Source organism: Balaenoptera physalus, assembly GCF_965194825.1.
Source record: "Balaenoptera physalus genome assembly, chromosome: 14".
NCBI lineage: Eukaryota > Metazoa > Chordata > Mammalia > Artiodactyla > Balaenopteridae > Balaenoptera > Balaenoptera physalus.
The window spans coordinates 23276580-23291379 of record NC_138893.1 but is presented as its reverse complement, the minus strand read 5'-3'; the positions used below and the strand labels follow the sequence as shown (position 1 = coordinate 23291379).

Genomic DNA, 14800 nt, shown 5'->3' with positions numbered 1-14800 from the left:
CGGGCGGTGGTCTTGGCCAGGGAGGTGGGTCCCTGGGGAGCATCTGAGGCCCCGGAGGGTGGGGTTGGCAAGAGGCCGTTGGGGGGTGTCTGTGGTAGTGAGTGGGGCTCGTTTCCCCGTCACCTGGGGGTTCTGAGCTCTTCCTTCCCCACAGTCTGCCCTGCCCAGGTGGAGAGCTGACCTCAGGGCCCCGGCCGAAGCCTGGCCTGGCAGAGCCGTCGCGTCAGCTCCAGGCAGGCAGCTGTCCGAGGGGGCAGGGCGAGACCGCCTTCCTGGCCGAGGGCTCACCTCGGGGGCGCGGTCCGGCTCCAGCGGCTCCCTCTGCCTGTGGCCGTGGAGTGAGAGGCCCTGGTGTGTGGCCGGAGCCATCCGTCCAGCTCTGTCTGTTCCCTGGTCTGTGTGAGTTTCGGCCAGAGCAGCTGTCACGTTAGTTCGTTTGTTTTCCATGGCTGGGCCTCGGCAGTGCCCGAGGAGCACAGGGTGTGAGATGCGGTGGGTAGCGGGCCTGGCCCCGGGCTGGGAGGGGTCTTGGCGGTGACGGCCTCAAGGATGCAGGCGGGAGGCCTGTTCGGGCGCCGGGCTGCCCTCGGTGAGAGGCCCCTGGGAGCGGTCACGGGGAGCCGGGGTGAGACCCCGACTTGACAGGCCCCAGACTGGAGGCGCGGGGCTCACGTCCAGCCTTCCTTTCCCCTCCTGTTGCACTGATGACCTGGAGCCTCGGTGCAGTCAGGACAGTGAGTAGCCGGTGGTCTGGGGGTGAGTTCAGAGGGCGGCGGCTCCACCTTTTGTGAACTCTGACCCCCGGGAAACACAGACCTCCTCGTTTCTGAGCCTCCTGGCTGCACGCTCGGCCGCGTCGGGCTGCTTCCGGAGCCAGAGCCCGGCCGGCGGGCAGGCAGCTCGGTGCTTCTCCCGAGGTCGGTGTGCAGGGCGCCTGCGTCCTTGCTGGGACACTCCGCCTCGGCGAAGGGGATGGAACGTAAGGAGTGATGAGAGCTGCGGACGTTCTTCCCGGTTTGCGCGCAGAAGCCTCTGGAGGAGGAAGCAATTTCAGTGGCAATTCTTAAAAGTAAGATTTTAACACAAGCCCCCCCGCCTTTCTTGGGCCGACTTGGTCAGTGGGGTTCTCAGCCCCCTGCCCGCAGCCCAGCGGCTGTGGGTCGGGAAGCCGAGCGGCCCCACCCAGAGCAAGGCCGGCGCTGGCCCAGGGCCCAGGGGGCAGGGCCTTGAGACACAGGGTGCTGGGTGGCTGTACGTCTTTAAAAAATCCTAGAGTCTATTATGCAGTTGTGATATTTTTCAAAGTAGGCTTTTAATGACCTGCTTTTATAAACAGGAGAGCTGAATACAACCTTCATGTTTTCTAGAACCCTTGGAATAATTTTTGCTTTTTTGTCAAACTTGATCACCGTAAAAATGCAGGAGACAGGAGAAAATACCGTTTGTGTTCCCATCCTTAGTTCTGAACTAGGATTTTCATGTGCTCTGTCCCGAACGTGGCCACGGCACCAGAGAGGGTAGTCAACCTTCCAGAAGATGCAGAGCCTGGCGTCACCCCTGCTGGCCTCCCCGTGCTTCCCTGCCCTCTGTGCCCATCCCAGCTCTGACCTCTCCCCAGGCCTCAGACTCCTGGAACCATCGCCAGTGACCCTCACCCACTTCCAGGCCAGCGGCAGCCTTGCCAGCCCCCTTCATGGGCCCTCAGGAATCTCCCTCGGGGCCGGAACACCCCGCGCTTTCTCTGTGAGCAGCGGAGTGCCCTGCAAATGGAACCCAGGTCCTGCTGCCCTCCTGCTTCCTGTCTCACGGGCTGAGGGCCCAGGGTCCATGCGGGGCCTCCAGGCGGCCCCACTCCCCCCGCTGCCTCCTTCTGGCCCTGCTCTGTTCCCAGGCATGCCTGGGGTTCGGGCCTGTGCCCTCGCTCCCCCACCCCGCTCTCCTAGCCCTTGCGGTTGCGGCCCCTCGGAGAGGCCCCTCCCGGTCGCCCTCTTGGCCTCCCCCAGCCGTATCTTGCTCTGTGGATTCGTCACTATCTGAACTTGTGTTCTGGACACGCAGCCTCCACCTCCGCCGTGGCCTGGGTGTTTGTGTCCCCTGCCCCCAAGTTCAGGTGCGGAAGCCGCATCCCCAACGTGATGGCATTTGAAGTGGCTCCTTTGTGAGGTGATTAGGTTCACATGAGGTCATGAGGGTGGGGACCATCATGGGATAAGTGCCCTTATACTAAGAGGAAGAGACCATGGCTTGGGAGGTGCCAGCCACCGTGCAGGGTGCTGGGGGCCAGAGGGGAGTGCGCCAGACACCCCGCCCTCGGGAACTTCCACGGTGCTGCCAAGGTACAGCCGGAAACAGCCCAGGGTGGCTCAGGGCCGCTCTGGGCTGGGGTGCAGGAACCGGCTTACAGGGTCCTCAGGAAGGCCCTGGACGAGGCTGCAGCCAGACCTGAGGATGGGCAGGCGCAGCCATTCTGCCTCTGATGGTCACTAATCCTAGTGACTGCAGGCCAGGTCGGTGGGAAGTCGATTTTAACTTTCCAGTTTACAGAGACGGTGGCACTTGGGGCAGGGCCCGTCCTGCTGCTGCATCCCTAGAGCCTGGAGTGTGTCTGCACGTGGTGTGTGCTCAGCTCTCAGCTGAATAACAGTGAGGAAACAGCACAAAGCAGAGGAGGATAAATAAGTGTCCCCACCCCCGTTCTGCCTCTGCTTGATGTCACACCCTCATGTCTAATGTCTCTGTATCCCGGGGAAAAGGTACTTTCCTTAGCCAGTCGCAGGTCAGCGCACTTGGACAGCTTACTCTTTGTTTGGTAAACTGGGAAATCTTTCTATGTAGATTAATATACACTCTCTCTTTTAATGGTTTCAGGGTATTTCATCAAATGGATGGATAGGCCATCATGTTTTAAAGTCATTTTTCTATCGATGGCCCTTAGCTTGTTTCAAATTTATAGTAATGCTATAGATAAATTATAAAACAGGGATGACGCTGGCTCACATCCAAACATGAAAAATGAGCAAGTATTGATGATTTTTTATTGAGATAATAAATATTTGTTATTTACTAATGAGAGATCCAGTAAGATGTTAGAACTGGTTCAAAGAAGAATCCAAAGAGCAAACATGTGGGCTCTCCTGTCTGCGGTGCTGAGATGACTTTGCAGAAAGGATGCAGGGCTGACCAGGAATGAGCTGTGCGCCACCAGACACTGGCCGTTCTTTTATTTTTTTAAAATAAATAAATAAATTAATTAATTAATTAATCAATTTATTTATTTATGGCTGTGTTGGGTCTTCGTTGCTGTGCGCAGGCTTTCTCTAGTTGTGGCGAGCGGGGGCTACCCTTCGTTGCGGTGCGTGGGCTTCTCATTACCGTGGCTTCTCTTGTTGCAGAGCACGGGCTCTAGGTGCGCAGGCTTCAGTAGTTGTGGCACGTGGGCTCAGTAGCTGTGCTCGCGGGCTCTAGAGCGCAGGCTCAGTAGTTGTGGCACACGGGCTTAGATGCTCCGCAGCATGTGGGATCTTCCCGGACCAGGGCTCGAACCCATGTCCCCTGAATTGGCAGGTGGATTCTTAACCACTGCGCCACCAGGGAAGCCCGACACTGGCGTCTTGAGGTCAAGAATCTTTGCATCACTGCTGGTGTTTAGAATTCACAGAACTGTAAAACAGCTCAGAGATCATTAAAGACAGAGATAATCCGAACAGGGACAGGGCACCTCTAATCTTTTATGCCCATCTGAAAGTCTTTCATGATTTTCCCTGACAATAACTTAAAGAATAATGGGATGAGTAATATCTGCTTCCAGCTAACATGGAGAAACAGGTACCAAATTTACCCTCCTGCCTTAAACAAATTAAGACCAGAAAACATATATGAAACAGTAGTTTTCAGATCTCAAGCAGCAGGCAGAACTGAGGGGACGAGAAGGGAGCCTGTACTCACCCCAGTTTACAGCCAGAGAGAACTTCTAGGCTAGTGTCCAGCAAGACGAAATTTACAATTTGATAGTTTACAACCAATAAAAAATGACCATGCAGGCAAAGAAGCCCTTAAAGAGGAGAAAAGTCAGTCAACGGTATGGCTAGAGGTTTATCAGTTTTATTGACCTTGGAGAACCTGCTTTTGGTTTTATTGATCGCGCCAATGTTGTTTTCTGTTTTCTCTTCCACTGATTTCTGCTCTTTATGTTTTCCTTTCTTTTCATCACTTTGGGTTTAATTTGCTCTTCTATATGTAGTTTCTGAAAGGAGAAGACAAGAGTGACCAATTTTAGAAATTTGACATTGGGGAATCATCACTAAAAATCCTGCAGACAATAAAAAGCTAGTAAGGGAAATATCATGAACAACTTTTTGCCAGTAAATTTGGACACTTATATGAAAGGAAGATGTTTTTGGAAAAACAAAGGATCAAAGCTAAGTCAAGAAGAAATAAATGAGTTCTCTATTAAATTAAAATTCTGCTAAACACTTTCCCACAAAAAAAACTCTCCAGGACCAGATGGTTTCACTGACGAATTCTGTCAAATATTTAAGCAAGAAATAACAACAATTCTACAGAAACTTTTCAAGAAGACTAACGCATGGGTGATGCTTCCTAACTCATCCTGTGATGCAAGCAGTGCCCTGACAGCAAAGGCAGACAGAGGCGTCACAGAATAAAGAGCTAGATCTGTATCCCCCATGGAGTAAATGCCAAAATTCATGGAACTTTATTTAGCAAATCGAATATATGAAACTATATATATATATATCTATATATCTATATATCTATATATATATATAAAAAGACACAAGCGACACACGCATTCATATAAACAACAACATATCAAAAAGTTAATGCATCAGTACCAAGGAACACAAGCCTGGCATTAACATACAAAATTAATAAATAAGATTACCCATGTCAACCGATTGAGGAAGACAAACCACATGATTATCTCGGTAGATGCACAAAAAGCATTTGCCAAAATTCTACAACCATCTCTGATGAAAACTCCCAGCAAACTAAGAATAGAGAGGAGCTTGCGCAGGAGCTTCTGTAAAGGGCACTACGAACCCCACAGCTGACGCGATGCTTTTTTGCCTCGAGAGTGGGAGTAGAGCAAGGATGCCTGGTTTCACCTCTCTGTTCAGCGTGGCAGTGAAGGAAGGTCCTAGCCAGTGCCGCCAGGCAAGAAAGGAAATAGAGCCACACAGATCTGAAAGGAGGAGGTTAGACTGTGCCTGGGCCGAAGGCATGACTGGAAATCATGAGGAATCTACAGAAACTTTACTATTAAAAATATGTCAACTTATTTAGTTTGCAACGTACAAGATGAATTTGAAAACATCTTTTTCTGTTAGATATGATCACTTACAGTAGCACCAAAATGAAATACTTGGATATAAAGCTAATGAAATATGTTAATGTCTGTACACTGAAAACATAAAACACTGATGAAAGAAATCAGGGAAGATACAAAGAAATGGAGAGGTGTACCATGTTCATGGACTGCAAGACTCAATTATGTTAACATGTCAACTCCACTAATTGATCCACCAGTTTTGCAGTTCCAGTCAAAATCTCTGCAGGACATTTTGGTAGAAGACTGCAAGATGATTCTAAAATGTAAAATGTGTATGGCAGAGCAAAGGAACTAGAATAGCCAAAACAGCATTGGAAAAAAAACAGTTAAGTTTAAGGAGTCTCACTTTCTGATTTCAAGACTTACTACAAAGCTACTGCAATCAAGACAGTGTGTTTTTGGGAAAAGGACAGAGATGTGGATTAGTGGATCAGAAAAGAGATGCAGAAACAGACCCACAAATATGTCTAAGTGATTGACAAAGGCTATAAAGGCTATTCATTAGATAAGGGACAGTCTTTTCAACAAATGGTGCTGGACCAATCAGACATCCATTTGCAAAAAAAATTTTTTCCATATTTCGCACCATACACAAAAAATAAAATACGTTGTAGACTTAAATGTAAAACTTAAAATTATGAAATTTCTAGAAGAAAACTTAAGACAAAAATTTTGTGGATGGCAACTAGACTTGTGGTGGTGATCACTCTGTAGTGTATACAGGTGTCGGATTACAATGCTGCACACCTGAAAATTACATTAAACAAACAAACTAATTAATTAATTTAGCTCTAAGTCCCCCGCCCCCCCGTCCCCGTCCCCTCCCAAATCTTTATGAGCTTGGTTAGGCAACGATTTCTTAGATACAACACCAAAAGCACAACTCATAAAAGAAAAATGCTGATAAATTAGAACTTTGCATAATTAGGAACTTTTGCTCTTTGTAAGACACTGTTAGAGGAATGAAAAGGCACCCCAGATGTGGGAGGGATATTTGTAAATCACATTTGATGAAGGGCTTGTATCCAGAAAGTACAAGGAGCTCTCAAAAGTCAATAATAAGAAAGCAGAGAACCCAGTTTACAAATGAGCAAAGGATTTGAACAGACACTTTACGGAAGAAGATACACAAATGGTAAACGTGTGAAAAGGTGCTCAACATCACTAGTCTTTCAGGAAATGCAAATTAAAACCACAGTGAGATATCAGTTCCTATGTGTCAGACTGGATACAATTAACAGAACCCTGACCACGTCCTGGGTTGACAAGGATGCAGCGCATGCGGAGCCCGCTGGCAGGAACGCAGGACAGTGAGGCCACTGTGGGAAAGCCTGTCTGTCCATTTCTGTGAAGTCAACACATGCCCACCACGTGACCCAAGATTCCCACCCTGTTTACCCACCTGACGTGGACACGTATGTTCGCACGAAACCTGAGGCGGTGTTTCCGCTGCTTTCCTTGTCGTCCTCTGCGAGCCAGACTCCGGCGTGTGCCCTGACCCGCTAATGTGGCTCGTGGGGACAGGAACGACGCACTCCTACAGGAAGGATGGGGGCCTGGAGGAGGCGAGCCCAGGGGCACGGGCCCTGCTCGGGTTCTGGGTGGCGCTGGGGGCGCAGGAAGTGCCAGTTCTTCCCTCCGCCCCCTGCTGCGGGCTCGGCCGCCGCGGGTCTGCAGCTGCCCCCCCTCACCCCGTGCCCAGCCTCACCCGATGCGTCAGCATTTGAGGTTCTTTACAGAGACACAGAACTGGTGACAGGCTGCAGACGTTCATCGCCTGTGCTGTGCCCGCGGACGCCGGCTTGTCCTCACGGCGTGTGAGGCACAACACGGCGGCTCTGGGGGGACCCCGTGGTGCCCAGCGGAGAATCCTCATTGGCCCTTGAAGAGCCACTCGCTCGCTGGTGTCAGTGTGGCTGCATTCGTTGCCCCTGATACTGAGACGAAGGCCCACCCCCTCGGAGCCCACTGACGTGGTGGCACCGGTGTGTCCAGGCTGCCCTTCTGGAAAGTGCTCTGACCCCTGACCCCGGGACCCCGTCCGAGGTGGATATTGGGGGGGCTCACTAAGAAAACTCCAGCCCTGCACTTTGGGCTGGACGGCCGGCCCGCACCCACCCCAAGGACGCGGAGCGGCCCTCCTGCCCCACACGGGGCCAGGGAGACAACCTCGCTGATCGGACGGCCAGGCCCTCTGCCTGCTGGTGAGGTCACGGAAACTCGTGGTGTTCTGGGCGCTGGCCGGCGGCTGCTATGGGGCCTGGGCTCTGGGACGGCGTCCCGTCAGGGCACCAGGAGCTGAGTCTGGGCCTCCTGGGACAGGCACCCAGCCTCCACCCACAGCCAGTCCCAGAGCAGCCCTGGGGCAGAGCGGGGGCAGTCTGGGTGTCCAGAGGACACCCCCGGTTGCCCAGGCCAAGGGTGGGCGGACGTTGTCTGCGGGATGTTTTCAGGCGTAGTTGGTAAATAGCAGCCATCTTTCCTCTGGAGGAATTCCTTTGTCCCTTTTCGGCTTCTTATCTTGGCTCTCCCGGCTTCCACTGGGTTGTTTGTAGGATGTAATTCCTTTTTAGGTCACTCAGATACTTCTCTTTGGAGAAAGGCTAACCAGGCCTGGCTGTTTCTATTTTTAGTGGGGGGGAGGGGAGGGGCAGGGCCGCTCTCCTGCGTCCTGGGAGCCGAGGGCCGCTTCTCACCAGGCCACCTGCGCAGCATCAGGAAGGGGCTGCTTTTTGGCCGCATGGGGTGTATTTTTTGTTTTTTTTAATTCCGTAGGCTCTTCCTTGCCAAAATCTCTACTTCGCCTCTTTCCAAAATATTTTTCTTTAGCCTTCCTATGAACGAACCCACCTATTTTTATCACTTGGCTACTTTTTCCCTAAAGTTCGCAGAAGCTCCTTTTTTTAGTAAAGAATTTTGGCCGAGCACGTGTGCAGTTTGGGCAGTGACCTTGTCCCAGGTGGGCAGGGTGGGAGCCAAGCTAGAGCCCAGGAGGGCGGAGGCACCAGACACCGACCCTCCTGGGGGCCTGGAGCCCTCTGCCCCGTCCAGTTCCCGCTTTACTGAGTTCCTTCCAGCCAGACGTGACCTGAGCGTGCTGCCGACACCTTGGAGGGACTTTCCTGTCCTTCCTCAAGATGTCTGTGCCGTCGGCCCCAAAGGGATCTCTGTCTGGGCTCATTCAGGTTACAGAGCGCCTTCCCAGAGGCCGGGGAAGGCCAGCAGCTCCGTCCTCAGCTGCCCAGAGAGCTCTGGGCCGGAACTGGCGCGTGTGGTCTGGGACGGGAGTGACTGCGTGGCCCCGGGGCCTGGGGACATCCCCACAGCCGGTCCTGGCACCGCAGCATTTGTGGTGGCGTTGAACTGACATGCCGTCTGGTGCTTGCTCTGTGTCTGGCCTGTGCACGGCGAGTGTCCCAGGCAGGCGCGTAGGGACGTGGACGCTCAGAGAGCCCAGGGCAGCAGGCACGGGGGCTTATTCTGTGGCCCAGCGATGACCCTTCTTGGCGAGTGGGCCATGGAAGCGGGTGCGCCGTGCAGCTGCTGCCTGGAATGTTCCGTGCGGTCTGTTAGGGCAGCGTGCACACGCGTGTGTGTGTGCACGCGTGTGTGTGCTGTGAGTGGGAGTTTCTGTTACTGGCCACGTACACACGTGTGGTTGTGTGTCTTCTGACGAGTTCTGTCCGGTTACCACGCATGCTCTTCACCCCCTGGGTCCCCTGCCGTCGCTGAGGCGGCCTCCCAGGCTTCCCGTGTGTCCTTCTGCCCGTTCCCTTCCGCGTGTGACTCTGCACGCCCATCTCCCCTGGTGCCGGCGCTGCCTCGTCCCGCAGAACCTTCCGTGCTGTCCCGTACGGGGGCCACTGCAGCCCTACCGCTCAGCGTGGGCCCAGGCCATCCACACTTAACGTAACCGTTGATACGGTTGATTTGGGGTCTGCCGTTTAATTATCTGTTTTATGTTTGCACCTCCTGGTTTGCCCCTTTGTTTCCCCGTTTCTGCTTTCTCTTGGATTCTTTCTTTTTTTTTTGCATTCTATTTAAATTTGCTTATTGGCTTCTTGCCTTTTGTAAACTATTTTCAAGTGGTTGCTGTAGGTTCCGATACACGGGCCTAAAGCTTTCCCCCTGCTTCTGGTTAGCATTATGCCTCTTCACGTATGATGTGTAAACGTTGGCATCGTATGGGTTTCGTGTGGCGTGTGCTTTAGGTCCACACGCGTGGAGGGCTCCGGCAGGCGGTGTTATCATTGCTGCTTTAAGTAGGAGTCAGCACCACCTCCCCGCCCCCCAGCCCATCCCGCCTGCTGCCTGGCTTGGGATCAAGTTCCTGGGGGGCGGCCACGCCCACGCACACAGCATCTTGTCCACACCTGCCCGGTGGCGTTGCCGCGGAGACCGCTGGCCTGCAGAGCCTACCGTTTTATCTGGCTCTTGAGGTTAACGTTTGCCCAGCCCTGCTCTAGTAGATCCCTCATGAAGGGCTCATGCGGACAGAACTGACCAGATTTTGTGTGTGGAAAACTGTTTTTCTCTGGCTTTGATGTTTGAAGGACAGTTGGCTGATACGTATGTAATCCTTGCCTTACACTTTGTCTCACTGAGGTTTTCAGTAAAGGTTGTTCTGCTGCTGCCTTGACTTGTACGTTGGTCCTGAAAGTCTGGTGAGGGTCTCATTGGTTTTGTTTCCTGGAGACCTGGAGGATGGTGTCTTTACCTTTGAAATCTAGTAGTTTCACTAGGATATGTCCAGGAGTCAGTTGTTTTGGGTTAATTTTTTCAGGTGCTTAGAAAGCCCTTCAGTGTGTGAGTTCAGGTCTTGTCCTATTTTTGGAAAGTTTTCTTGGGTTATGATTTTAAGTATTAGTTCTGGTCCATGGTTTTGCTCTTCTTCTCTGGGGACCACGGTGGCAGATGTTCTTCTTTCGCTGCCTGTCTGCCACGTTCACTCCTTTCTCCCCTGCTCTCTTCATGACGCTGTTTTCACTTTCTTGCTGAATTTTCCTTGAAGCTGATTCTCCCTTGGGCACTTTGTAATTTGCTCTTCTTCTCTGTGATGATTTTGTCTTTTTCTCCCATTTCTTTCCTGAGGTTAATCAGCACTTTTCTTTCTCTCTTTAGGGTCCATTTCTGTTTTAGTTTTGTGTTTCTAATTCCAAGTGTTTTTTCATCACCTCAATGCTTGTTTGAGTGTGTTTAACTCTGTTTGCAATGTCGGCCTGTAATTCTGTGCTGCTTCGTGATTCTTTCTCAGGGGCGGAGGGCCTTTTCCTGGGGTAGGATGTGTACATTTTTGCTGACTTGTTCACAGCAGCTTTGTAGGGACTTGAACTTCCTCTGGCTTGTCCCCACGGTGTCGGCATGGGTAGGATTCCTAGCTTCACAGCGCCCTCTTCTGTCCGTCCGGCGAAGTCCGGAGCGCGGGGGCCACCCTGCCTGGCATCGGGCAGCGAAGGGGCAGCCTCTTCTCTGTCTCAGGGTTTCTGTCTCCCCCTTTCTCCTCTGCTCCTTTATCCGGTTGCCAAGGCCACCTGCCCTCTTGGCTGTCCCTTTTTCTCTCCAGAAGCAGAGTCTCACTAGCGCCCTGCAACCTGGTCCTGTGGGCCGGTGCTTCTGGGGATTTTCCCTCGAGGGTTCCTGGCCTCCAGCCCCTCCCCCAGCACCTCCCGCGCCCGCAGGGCCTGGGGCGTGCAACTGAGCATTGTGGAATGATCACCAGGCTGTGCATTAGATCCAGAACTTGTTATCTTATCACTTGAGGCTTGTGCCCTTTGACCTACATCTCCCATTCCCCTTCTCCCTCCCCAGCCCCGGAAACTGCCTTTCTATCCTCTGTTTCTGAGTTTGGCTTGTTTAGATTCTGCATGTGAGTGAGGTCATACAGGGGGTCTCTCTGTGACTCGCTTCGCTTGGTGGGATGCCCTCCAGGTTCCCCGTGTGGTCGCAACTGGCTAGGTAGCTGGGATGCTTTCCTCAGGAGAGGCTTGCCCTCCTTGATTTCCTTCCCCAGAGGCACAGATACGGAGCGAGGCAGGATAAATTCTTGCCTCATCCTCTTTATCTACCAGTTTTCAAAAGAATGTCCTGACTCCAAGACGACTAACGTGTGGGGTTTTTAGTATCGCTGTGAACTCGTGCATACAAATGTATTGGTGTCTGTGATTTTCAGTCCAGTTTACACCCTGGTGGCCCGTCCTGGATGGAGTTGGAGCGCTAGGCACTGCGCTTAACGTGCGGGAAGGCGTCCGGCCATCTAGGTGACGCTGTCAGCCTCCTCCTTCCCCTCGTGAAGCCCCGCGCTGCCCCGCTTGTGCTTTTGCTGCCGGAGGTGAGAGTGAGGCTCTTCCGAGTCTGCTCTTTCAGCAGGAGCTCCCCATACTTGGCTGCAAGTTTATCTCCGGCTGTTCAGGGAAAGCCTCGTGTGGATCTGTTCCGTCACCTTTGGTTATAAATGAAACGTGCGACTTGTGGGCGTAGAGAAATGGCAGCGGCGTGTCCCTCGGTGTACGCTGTTCGTTTCCACGATCATTCGTTACTTTTCTTCTGAAATGTTTCATGATAAGGATCTTGTCATTTTAATAGCTTCGTTTTCAAGTGAGACGTGACTTTGGCCTCTTTGTGTTACATTTCGGCATGATTTCATCTAAATGCCTCCTTTTGGCTTTTGAAACATCCTCTCATGCCCGCTGTGTGTGCAGGGGGCACCTGAGGCCATGCCAGCTGGGACCTGCGAGCAGGCATGGCCGGGCCTGGCGAGTGTCCCTCGAGGTCGCCGATGTGCACGGGGTCCCGGTAGGTGGCATGTGGGGCGATCTCTTAGCAGCCCTGAACTTGGGGCCTGTGTCCACGCCACTTGAGGTCACTGTGGTTCGACAGGGCTGCACTGCTCCCTGGAGCTTGGTTTTCCAGGGTTGCCACTCCCTGCACCCCTTGGCCACCTGCTCTCATGGGGGGGAGCGAGGGCCTCCCCTCCTCCACTGTGTCCCCATCGGGTTCCCTGCACCTGCCGCCCAGGCTCCGCTGGCAGGCGCTCCTCCAGGTGCGTCCATGTAATGCAGGTGGCTCAGGTTTAGGTGGACGGGACCTTTGTCAACAGCCGGGCGGAAGCACGTGCTGAGGCCTCCTGCACGTGCTTCTCCACGCAGAGGGGAACTCGAGTAAGATACGCACTCGCTGGGAAGTTCATAACCGTCGTGACGTAACTGCTCATGATCTGACTTCACACGTGTGAGCTCAGGGCAGGTGTGCCTGTTGTCCCTAAGAGTGATCGTGCTCGGCCATTGGGAAGTGTCGTTCGGGTCATTGCGTAGAAGACGCTGAGTTTCAACAGTTAAAATAATATCAGTCATTTTATTTGGCTGTTGATTTAAACTGATGATCAATTGAAATTCAATTTCAGGTTAATTTAATTTCACTATAATTTAAATTTGGAATTAAATTTAGTTTAATTGTGTTTAAATTTAAATCTAATTGTGATTACCAATTAAAATGTGTTGGATAGAGGTCATCCTTCCCCAGAAAGTGGCTCAGTCGGGGACGGTGTTGCGGGCACACAGGGGCTTCGCCTCTGCTGGGTGGGGCTCCCCAGCCTCTGTCCGGGCAGAGCTGCGGTGCAGGGAGTCCAGCCAGAAAGTCTCCCTCCCGCTGAGCTAGGACAGATGACTTGGTGTTTGGGTAAGACCGGAACGCAGTGGCGGGGACCGGAGGGCACGGGGTGGAGGGGTGGGAGCTGCCCACACGGCTCCAGGCCAAGGACACGTGGGGACATGCGGACACGCGGCCCTGGCTGTGTGCCGAGTCGCAGGCGCCGGCGCCGGGCAGGCTGGAAGCACCTGTGTGTCTGTGGCGCGTTCGCACCCAGCACCTCGGCCGGGCTGGAGCACGGCCTTCTGAAGAGGGGCTCAGGTCGGCGGTTGTCAAGAGAAGAGGGACAGCAGGTTCCTTGGTCAGCGAGCCCTTCGTCTGTGCCCAGGGCTTTGCAAACCGGTGGTCTTCAGAGACCATGGCACCAAAGGGGGTCACAGATGTGGCCACCCTGCAATCGTCCTTCAGCCTGGGACTCGGGAGACTGGAAGGTGGGTATGTGGTGCGGCGGGGGCGGCGGCAGAGGGGGCAGACGGCACCCCCCGACGTGCGGTTGCATGTGACCCACGCCGGGCTCTGTTGCTTGCAGAGTGCTAGCCAGTGCCACCTGTGCGTGGCTTCTGGGGGCGTCCTGTGACACAGCGTGTAGGCAGAAGTCTCCGGCGAGAGCTTTCTTGTCTAAATAAAGTAGGCAAAGCACTAGAAAAGAAGCCCTTTCCCCTTTTCCTTTAACCTTAGGCCCTTTCCACTTCTTCCTGCCTGGAATGTAGGCACGAGGCCTGGGGGCTTTGCAGCCATATTGCAGTCACGAGGATGACAGCCACTGCTCTCAGTGGCAGAGCAGACATGGTGGAAGCAGCTGGTTCCTGGCTGCCATCTGCGAGCAGGTGCACCATCTCTGCCTGCCAGCCCAGCCTCCTTATGCAAGCGGCTGGTTGTTGGTTTTCTGTTGTTGGCCAAGCGCAATCCCAATGGAAACCTCGTAAGCCAGCTTTTCTGAGAATTGTGAATAAAACTCATTTACCTGATCAGTTTATTTACTGATAAAGCTCAGCTCTTCACTTTGTCACTTTCCTTTGTGAGTTTATAGCACGAAGAATTGCTCCTGGAGGGCTTTTCAGCACCACGTCTTTTCTTGGAGGTGGAGATGCAAGAGGCCCTGGAAGGAGCACGGTGGGGCAGGGGAGACACAGGTGGAGATGAGCCTGGGGTCAGACGGACTTGGTGCGCAGATGTGCGGGCCTGGAAGACGAGAGGCAGAGGAACGCCAGCTCTGCTCTTGCTCTGGGCGCTCCGTGGTGCAGGCCCCGGACCCCAGCCTCGCATGCCAGGGCAAGATGGAGCCATGCGTCCAGGAGCCGGCAGACCCGCCAGGTTGATGCTGAGTGTCGCCTCTTACCAGTTGTTTAAGGCAAAGCCCAAGTGGACGGGCTGGTCCTTCGGGAAGAACATTGGCAGTGCTGTAGGGAGACGCGCTCTGGGCAGGGTGACCTCAGACTGAGAGGAGTGGGCTGTCCGGCCCCGTGAGTGCCCGGGAAGCCCACAGCGTGCCCATCGGGGTGGTGCCTGCCCCATGCGTCCCCCGGTGCCTCTGTAAGCTCAGGCACGGCCCCCCACGGGTGCGAGGTCCCAGCCCGCCCACCCCCGGGCCGGCGTTTGCTTCCTCAGCTGTGGCTGTGACGGGGCTTCCCTGGCCCACAGCAGGGCCGGAGCCCTGGCAGCTCCCGGAGTGCCCACCTCGGTGGTACCGCCAGGCCCCTTCTCTTGCCGGTGCCCTGTCCCTCCGCCATCCGTACGCAGGCCTCGTCTCTCCTTTGCAGCTGAGGCTCTGGCGGGCAGGCAGGGGCTGCCCTGGGCCCCTGCTCC

General features: G+C 53.8%; 1 protein-coding gene across 11 annotated transcripts in view; it reads left to right on the top strand.

Annotated features, from left to right (window-relative positions):
* Positions 1-14800, top strand: part of INPP5A (inositol polyphosphate-5-phosphatase A) — a 182259-nt gene that overhangs the window by 64252 nt on the left and 103207 nt on the right. The gene's annotated exons all lie outside the window — the stretch shown is intronic.